The 10,366-nt window shown below is 38.4% G+C and overlaps 1 pseudogene; it reads right to left on the bottom strand.

Annotated features, from left to right (window-relative positions):
• Nucleotides 1–8,064: 8,064 nt before the first annotated feature.
• LOC133752858 (large ribosomal subunit protein uL22-like) lies at nt 8,065–8,610 on the bottom strand (annotated as a pseudogene).
• Between the last annotated feature and the right edge of the window lie 1,756 nt (nt 8,611–10,366).

Raw genomic sequence — 10,366 nt, 5'->3', positions numbered from 1 at the left:
AAATTTTAACTCACATAAAACTGTACATATTTATGTGCTACTATGTGATGTTTCTGTATATATATTATATATATATAATATATAACATATATATTATATATATATACATATATATACAGTGTAGTTATTGACTAGATTTGAGTATTCTTAGAGCTCATAAAACATTTCTTCCAATAGCTGAGTGTTCTGAAGAAAACTATTTGTACTATAACAGATGAAGAACAATTTTGCCCCTAAATATTTCTATTTTTCTGACTGGATAAGCATATTGCTTATATCTGCTGAAAAACAGTATAATATTATTTGCCCAACTGAAAACCATTTTGACTCAAACAATAGTTTAATTCACATTTTTTATGCAAATAAAAAGTTAAAAAGTTAATTTTTATGTAGTTCAAGATCTTTAAATGAGATTTGTGAATGTTTCAATATCCTGATACAAACTGTCATTTTTCAGCTAATATAGAATATATACATTGACAATTCACTCATTATCATGTTAATGAAATTTAAAAACTTTTTCTAATAAGCTTTTTTATATTAGTATAATTGTCCATTTTCTTATAATTTCTTCTCATGTTAACTTTCCTCAAGTTTTTATGTTCATAATTGTTGTGATACATATACATAAGATTTAATAGTTTAAGATGGTAATATGCAATAAAACTAAGGAGATTCAAATTCTGGCTAATATTCCCTTTTTCAAACTTATAAATAAATATGCTGCCAAAATCAAAATAAATTCCATAGGTACAATCAAATATCATGAACTTTTGAGAACTTCAAACCATGGCAATATTATAAAGGAAGCAAATGAAGTTGTAATATTATCATAACTTTGTATATAATCGTAGTCAATGAAAATTCGCTAGAACTCAAGAGTTAATGAAGTCTTTGTCAAGGTCTTTGTTCAGCATAATTGAAAACACATAGATAATTTGTTGCCTCCTGTGAAGACATTCAAGTGACCTTCAAAATGTTCATAAAAAATTTGTATTACAGGAAGTGATACATAGAATTCAATTTTTTTTTGCACCAAAATAAACTTTTATTCCATTTTCTGTGAACTTTTTGAAGTACTCTGGTATATTCTTTAAAGTGAAGAGTAATTCAGGGAAGCAGGTAACATGCCCCAGGAAGAAATTGGGGAGATAGATGAATTCCTTCAGTGAAACTTTTTACTAGAAGGAAATTATTTAAAAATCCAACCATACAGTAACTATTTATTCATGCTTACAGAGTATTAGGTATTGGCCTAAATGATTTCACAATTTAATGGAGAAAGGGCATAATGGATGGACAGACACAAATTATCTGAAAATATGATAATTTATCTACTAGGAAATATAGGGTATAACAATAGCTTAAGACATCTGCCAATAGAAATCCAGAAAGGCTGTGGAGTAGAAATTGCTGAGAAGTACTCTGTTGGATTAAGTTCATATGGAGATGTCAAAAGGAAAAAAATTATCATATTCAAAAGCATGAAGATGCAATGATATGTGTATGGGTGTGTATACCTGCAAGGGTGTGTGCCATGTAAATTCTATGGAGATCAGAGACAACAAATGTACAGGAAGGGACCATTTAAGATCTCATGATGACTCAGAGCTTTGACTTTCATTTGGTAAGCAAATAGAGCTCCTTGAAAGTTTTAACCCAAATGCGACATGACTGAATATTTGTCCCCATATTAGTCTGTTGGTTGAGTCGCCCCAGAGAGATATTGTATAGTAAATCTCTACAAAACACAGCAGCTTGACAAACCAAAAATGGCTTATTATCTCTCACAGTAAGCCAGGAATTCTAGAGCAGCTGGACAAATTGGGCCTGACTTAGCAGTCCTCATGTGCTTGCAGTCAGAATGTTGACTGGGGGTGAATCCACCTTAGGGTTTGACTGGGACTAGAAGATACACTTCCAAACTGACTCCCATGACTGGCAAGTTCTTTCAGCTGTTGGCCAGTGTGCCCTCAGTTTCTATTTAGGTAGGCCTTTCCATGGTATTATGTGAGGCTTCGAGGCATCATGACTATTAGCCAAAGTACTAAAGGGAAAGCTGTAATAGCTTTTATAACCTCACCTTAGAAGTCACACACTGTCACTTTCAGCACATTCATCAGCCCAAACAATAACAAATAACCACTCTGATGCAGTGTAGGAAAATTCTTTACAAGAACACGCATCAAGGAGATATTAATCATTTGGGGCAATCTCAGCTGCTAACTACAAGAGGAGCGATCCATGTCTCAAGATAATCAGTGGCAAAGTAATTGTGAAAATCAAGAAATAATGACGGCCGAGTCATAATCATAACTCCAAGTGGGGATGAAGAGAAGGGGTGCAATTTAGAAAGTAGAATTCACAGACACAATGCCTGATTGCATGTGGAAGGTCCTGGCAAAGAAAGAACCCTAGGTGATTCCCGGGTTTTTGGATTAAGTAATTGAGAGTGGGGCAAGAAACAGTGCTATAGGAGAAGCAAACTTCAGAGGGAAACGGTAATGCTTATTTTCCCCTAAATTAGTGTCTCAGTCCATTTCGTGTTTCTAATGACACACTACCAGAGACTGGAGAAGTTATAAAGAGAAGAGTTTTATTGTGTTTCACAGTTCTGGTCCCAGGTTGTGGGGGTCACGTCTGGTGATGGCCTTGTTGCTGGCAGAGTACTGAAATGGCACAGAGCATCTCATGTTAGGACAAAGGAACTCTCTGTCCTCTAGTCTCTCTTAGTAGAAAGCTACCAAAATGTGACCATGGGAGCTCCACTATGATGATTTTACCTAATCCTCATCAATCTAAAAGGCCCTGCCTCTAAATTCTCTAGTTGGATTAAGTGTTACTCTCCTAATATCTCACAATATGTTAAATTTCACATGAGTTTCAGAAGAGACAAACTATGCTCAAATCACAGCAGCTGGCAGTCAATTTCCTATAAGACATCCATGTGGATATAATAATTATAATTACAGATAGCATTTATTCCGCTTTTTTAGATATTAGTTTTTTAAAAAAATTATTTAAAATTTTATTTAAGGTGAACATATTTCATGTATTTCATGATTTTAAGATTTCTGGGCTGGCGCCGTGGCTCAACAGGGTAATCCTCCGCCTTGCGGCGCCAGCACCCCGGGTTCTAGTCCCGGTCAGGGCGCCGGATTCTGTCCCGGTTGCCCCTCTTCCTAGGCCAGCTCTCTGCTATGGCCCGGGAGTGCAGTGGAAGATGGCCCAAGTGCTTGGGCCCTGCACCCCATGGGAGACCAGGAGAAGCACCTGGCTCCTGCCTTCGGATCAGCGCCGTGCGCCTGCTGCAGCGCGCCGCCCACGGCAGCCATTGGAGAGTGAACCAACGGCAAAAGGAAGACCTTTCTCTCTGTCTCTCTCTCTCTCACTGTCCACTCTGCCTGTCAAAAAAAAAAAAAAATTCTGATTTAACAGCATAATGATACTTCCCAGCCTATACTATCTTCCCTCCCTCCATCTCTCCCTTTCTTTTAATTTTTACAATGACGTACTTTGTTTAGTTTATAATCACAAGCTTAGCCTTCCATTAAGTGAAGAATTCAACATGTAGTCAGTAGAAAAAAACACTATTCCTCAGGAGTATAGACAAGGGCTATAAACATGGGAAAGTAGACTTAAGGTCTTAACATATTCATGTATTAACCCATTTAATTTTCATAGCTGTAAAAAGAAATAGAATTCCTATATCACAAATGAAGCAAGGAGAGATTGGTCCAAAATTCCATATTAATTAGTCAGCTTTTTGTAACTTTAACTAAAATGCCCAAGAGGATCTACTTAGCAAGGAAAAGATTTACTTTGGCTTACAGTTTGGAGGGTCACAGTTCAGGATCGGGCGGTCCTGTTAGCCTGAACTTCGGTGCAGGCCGGCCATGGCAAAACGTGTGCACAGAACAATCGCATGGTGAGTCTGGAAGCAGAGAAAAAGACCTGCAGTGAGCACACTCGGCGTATATAGCCAGCCGTTTCACAGTATCCACCTTCGGAGGGCAAGCCTCCGGTGACCGAAAGACCTCCCACCTGGCCCACCTCTCGGATGCCAGAATGAGATCAAGTCTCCAGCCTTAATCCATCAACCCTTAATGTAGGACTTCAGAGCTTTAATATTTGCATGCATTTGAGGAGCCAAGTCCTGGTTAATCTATAACACCAAGTAACTTTATTCATATTAGAGCTAGGGTTCAAACTCACCTTTTCATAAACCTTCCTCCTGATGTTAACCACTTCCCATTTAAAGAATATAATAAAATCATTCTTATGAAATTATGTGGGTCTTAATGTGCTATGTTTATTGAGAATAACAAGCAAAGTTTAAGTATAATAAATTCATTTCCCTAGCGAGACGCCAGTTATTGGGGAGAAAATGTACTAGACTGGTTATGTTATGGGGTACTATATTAAAAAAATGTTATAATATATCTTGTTCACCTATACTTAAGGTTCTTAAAAATTTTTTAAAGATTTATTTGAAAACCAGAGTTACACACAGAGAGAGGGGAAACAGAAAGATCTTCCATCTGCTGGGTCATGCCCCAAATGGCTGCAACAGCCAAGGCCGGGCAAGACTGAAGCCAGGAGCTTCTTTTAGTTCTCCCACATGGGTGGCAGGGGCCCAAACATTCAGGACATCCTCCACTGCTCTCCTAGGCACATTAGTAGGGAGCTGGATCAGAAGTGAAGCAGCTAGGACTTGAATCGGCACCCATACTGGATGCTGGCACTGCAGATGGCAGCTTAACCTGCTGTGACATAGCACAGGCCCTTAAGGGGGAGAGGGTTTAACATGGGTTAGAAGATTATAAATTCTTGAATGGAAATTTTTTTAGTATTTCTATTATATTGTACAAGCTATTTTGTCTTTAGGAAAGGTCAAATAATTATCATATAATCATTTATAATATAGTTTTATTGTACAAGATATTTTGTCTTTGGGAAAGGCCATTCAATCTCATAAATGAATAGAGGTGTATTTGAATTCCCAAGCCACATATATGTTAAGCATGCTACATATCAGCATTATAAAACCATCAATAATTCAAGCAAAGGATAAGATTCACATAGACTGATAAATGCTTTCCCTTTTCATAATGATTTGAAAATTCATAGTGTATTTGTGCAACAATAAATTTTTGTTTTTGTGCTTTATTATCAATCCCTATAATTTAATACTTGTCCTGATTATAACCACCTTCAGTCCTCCCCCACACTGCTGTAAAGTAGGAATTATGATTCTTCTTTTGTATTTAAAGAAATTGTTGCTTGATAGAAATAAGAAACTTGCATGAAGTTACATAGTCAGAAGAGTAAAACTGAAGTCTGAAGGCAGGTCCATTCCTGCTGCTTTCTCTGTATTAACATTAGGTTACCACTTTTGTTCCATGGTCATGGAACCTCTAGAATGGAAGAAGCAAAGAATGTTAAAGCATGTTTGGTTTCACTGAAGAAGCAATCATTGTAAAAGTCCTTTGGCTTAACTGTTTCAAAATAGAACACAATGAATATATTAACAGATTGAACATGCTACATGTAGCAAGACTTACAAGGAAAAACTGTGAAGGCATCTTGACAGTATCATTTGTGGCTGAATATTTAAGATAACAGAAACTCTGTTAACTTTCTACATTATAACTCTACCCATTCAACCCATAAACATCACATTCAGTTCTTTTCCTTCTCACCAGATGTTTTCCTCTACCTTGCATATATTTTGCTGTATTTGATTTTTTTGAGTATGTCAGTATTTTTAGTTTTAACTCCTCCTCTAGCATTTCTTTCAAAATTTTAATTTATTTCATTGTGTTTACTTCACACATAGAGTGTGTGTGTGAGAGAGAGAGAGAGAAAGAGAGAGACAGAGAGAGAGAGAGAGAGAATCTCATCTGCTAGTTCATTCCCCAAATGCCTGCAATAGCCAGGGTTGGGCCAGGCTGAAGCCAGGTGCTCAGAACTAGGTCCAAGTCTCCCACATGGGTGGCAGGGATCTGATCTCTGGAGCCATCACATGCTGCCTCCAAGCATGTGCATTAGCAAGAACATGGAATCAAGAATGGAGCTGGGCCTGAAACACAGGCTCTCTGATACTGGGCGTGTGCAGCCCAAGCGGCATCTTAACTGTTGTGCCAAGTGCTCATCCCTAGCAATCATTCTTATAACTGTAATCTGATCTCCACTACCTCTCTATAATAGTTCGTCAAAAAGAACCTAACCATATTTTTTCTCTTGATAGTTACAAAATAGTTACTAAACTTGAAGAAGCAAAAGAAAGATGTTAGATGTAGCATTAATATTTAGTCAGCACAAGCTCTCATGATGATGACTAATGGTTAGTACTAGACAGAAAATAAAAATGTCATATACTAATATTTTATATTCTGCTCATAGGAGACCACTTGCTATGTGAGATAGAGTTTATTTACAAACATAAATGAGAGCCACAAAAGGAAAGCTAGGAGATGGAATAATAAAAAATGCAGGGCTGCCATGAACAGTTGTGCAGGAATAAGCAGAAGTATTTGGCATCGGGGCCAGTGAGGTTGAAATGCAGTTGGACTTAAGGTTTAGAGCTTATGCTTCCACCTGGGAAGAAAAATGCTTTTTTTTTTAACTTTTATTTAATGAATATAAATTTCCAAAGTACAGCTTATGGATTACAATGGCTTCCCCACCTCATAACTTCCCTCCCACCCGCAACACTCCCCTTTCCCATTCCCTCTCCCCTTCCATTCACATCAGGATTCATTTTCAATTCTCTTTATATACAGAAGATCAATTTAGTATACATTAAGATTTCAATAGTTTGTACCCACATAGAAACACAAAGTGAAACATACTGTTTGAGTACTAGTTATAGCATTAAATCACAATGTACAGCACATTAAGGACAGAGATCCTACGTGAGGAGCAAGTGCACAGTGACTCCTGTTGTTGACTTAACAAATTGACACTCTTGTTTATGGCATCAGTAATCACCCTAGGCTCTTGTCATGAGTTGCCAAGGCTATGGAAGCCTGTTGAGTTCACCAACTCTGATTATATTTAGACAAGGTCCTAGTCAGAGTGGAATTTCTCTCCTCCCTTCAGAGAAAGGTACCTCCTTCTTTGATGGCCCTGTTCTTTCTACTGGGATCTCACTTGCAGAGTTTGTTTTTTTTTTTTTTTTTCCAGAGTGTCTTGGCTTTCCATGCCTGAAATACTCTCATGGGCTTTTCAGCCAGATCCGCATGCCTTAAGGGCTGATTCTGAGGCCAGAGTGCTGTTTAGGACATCTGCCATTCTATGAGTCTGCTATGTATCTTGCTTCCCATGTTGGATCGTTCTCTCCCTTTTTTATTCTATCAGTTAGTATTTGCAGACACTAGTCTTGTTTATGTGATCCCTTTGGCTCTTAGTCCTGTCATTATGATCAATTGTGAACAGAAATTGATCACTTGGACTAGTGAGATGGCATAACCTTGATGAGATTGAATTGGAATCCCCTGGTATGTTTCTAACTCTACCGTTTGGGGCAAGTCAGCTTGAGCATGTCCCAAATTGCACATCTCTTCCCTCTCTTATTCCCACTCTTATATTTAACAACGACCACTTTTCAGTTAAGTTTCAACACTTAAGAATAACTGTGTATTGATTACAGTATTCAACCAAAAGTATTAAGTAGAACAAACAAAAAAAAATACTAAGAGGGATAACATATTAAGTTGTTCGCCAACAGTCAGGGCAAGGGCTGATCAGGTCACTGTTTCTCAGTGTTCATTTCACTTTAACAGGTTTCCTTTTTGGTGCTCAGTTGTCACCGATCAGGGAGAACATATGATATTTGTCCCTTTGGGACTGGCTTATTTCTAAATCTTTGGTGCAATAGGGGTAAGTCCTGATTTGTAGAAGGCAGGTTGTTTTTACAGAGCAATAATTCACCAAGTCATTTAAATTTTTTTTAATATTTTTCAAGCCATTTTTAACCATCCCCTAGTTATTTATGATGGGAATGACCTCGTTTCCTTTACCTATCTGTTTTCCCTTCCTTTTTTTTCTTTTAATTTGAACCTATTTTATGCTGAATTTATCTGAGACCATAAGTTTTTGTTTCTTTAGTTTCTTCTGGGATATCTTTTTTCTTCTGTGTTACCATTCTTCTGGTTTAAGAACAATTTGGTCCATTTCAGTGAGGATTATCTCAATGTGGCATGGGGAGCTCATGTATGGGTTAATTGGAGCTGGGCTCTGTAGGGATAACGGTGCATCTACAGGGTTTAGTTCACCTGGATATGCTCAATGACCAAAGAATCGACATCCAAACCCTTACATTCCACATTACTCTCTGCATTTTTAAGCACGTGCAGCAAAAACTCACCACTCTTTTTGGGCCATGGATGCTGTGTCCAATCCCAATGTTGGCCCAGGCACACCTACCAATGCCACCATTGTAACAATAGAATGGCACAAATTGCTTCTTTAATGTGACATCTTGCAGATACTTGGTGGCTTTTTGGATATACATACCCTTGGTAGCCTAGGCAGTTTCTTGGGTGTTCTCAAAGTGAACAGGAAGATTTGAACCTACTGATTTGCATGATTTTGTGGGGTTTTCTGGGTCAAATAGGCAGTGACCCATTTTTGTAAGGCCACTTATAGAGCTTCCCTTCCTTTTCATGTCTCCTGACTCTTAAGTTCCTATGAGTTATTCAGAATTTTGAAGTAATGAGCTGCTATATGGACCAAGTCCATTTATTTATCTGGAATCTAAAAAAGACTTTTAAATAGTTATGTGGTTTAAACAAGTTAAATAATACTATTCTTTGAATTGTGCATATTTTGAGATTCAAATTTCAGTGTTCATAAAGTTTTATTGGAATACAGTGCTGCAGTCATAGAGTTGAGTCAGTACTGGACCTTAATACAAAAAGTCTGCCCATATGTGAGCTAGGAGGTTCATATTAATTCACAGTTTTTATATCATTTTCATATCTATTTCATATCTATTTTCACTAAGATCTTAACCTGGAAAGGCAAAAAACCTGAATTCATCATTCTTTAGACTCTGCCTCCAAACACCATGTACCTGTCAATTAAGCCCTAATCATGCCTCTCATAAACACTGCACTCTTAACATCTTGACCTTCCTGATCATATCTTGGTCCTTCATGCCTCAGAAGATTCACAACTGCTCTGGGTCTAGGCCAGGGTTCAAGTCCCTTCTCTACCACTTGAAAGTTGAGCAGGCATGGAAAATTAGTTAAACATTTAGGTTCATGGTTTCTAAAGAAATTATTAAAAGAGAATTGCTAATAATTTCCTCAGAGAGTTGCTGTGATAAATAAGTTACAGAATACAAATTATCTAGAAAATTACTTGATACTCCTTCCTTCCTTCCTCCCTCCCTCCCTCCCTCCCTCTGTCTTAGAGGGAAGGTTTATTGTTGGGTGGGGGAAGCCCAATAGATCAGGAGGAGAGGGCAAGAGAGAGATCACAAGCAGGCACATGTGTGGGAAGCAGGTCCTGTTAAACCTTTGCTGGGGGAGGGCAGGGAAATAGGAGCAGTGAATCCCATTAGGGTGAGGGTGGAATAGACACCTGTGATTGGGCCATTTGGTCACCTGGCTTCCAGCCATGGTGGTGGGGGCTAGAGCCTGGAATGGTGTCTGGGATGTAAATCATGCCACAGTCAAGACTGTGCTATTTTACTCATATTTCCCCCTTTTGTTTTTTATAAAGCAGGTGTTCAGGTGTTATATGGGATTACATCAGCTCCAGAATACAGAATAATAAGTCCAGAAGGGGTAGAGGGATGATAATCTGTCTTTAGAGCTACTTTCTGCTGACATGAGGCGACGAGTTGCTCTCTGTTGGCATGGGGCAATGTTTCAAGCCACTGTCTCTTGGGTGGGGAGCCGAGTATATCTCTGTAGCAGCATTTGGTTGACTGCCTGGTTGCTGAAGGCTTTGGTTCATTCTATTATCAACTGCTGTAAACACTTAGACACAGTAGTATAAAAGACAGGGTGAGACTAGCAGCCAATGGTCCTAGGAGTGGCATTAACCAAGTAATGAGAGGATTTCATAGAGGAGAGGAAATGAGGGGGGTCTCTGGACCCTTGTGAAGACTGTTTGATGGACGTGGTTTAAAGCTGATCCCAACTAAGACCGGAAGAAAGGCCACTCAACTTTTACGGGTAGAGGGGTTTGTGTATGGAGGAAATTCTGAACAATCATACATCATTAAGTGGGGGAGAGGACCATCAATACACACAATCAGGAGTACAGCCAATGATGTAAGAGTAGAGGGTATGATTACAAAGGAATGAGGCCCCACGTGGGCTAGATAGGGTCTAGAATAAAGGATAGAATC

Source organism: Lepus europaeus, chromosome X (genome assembly GCF_033115175.1).
Source record: "Lepus europaeus isolate LE1 chromosome X, mLepTim1.pri, whole genome shotgun sequence".
NCBI lineage: Eukaryota > Metazoa > Chordata > Mammalia > Lagomorpha > Leporidae > Lepus > Lepus europaeus.
Note: the sequence above shows the minus strand (reverse complement) of the source record. Positions and strands in the feature narration are given on the sequence as shown.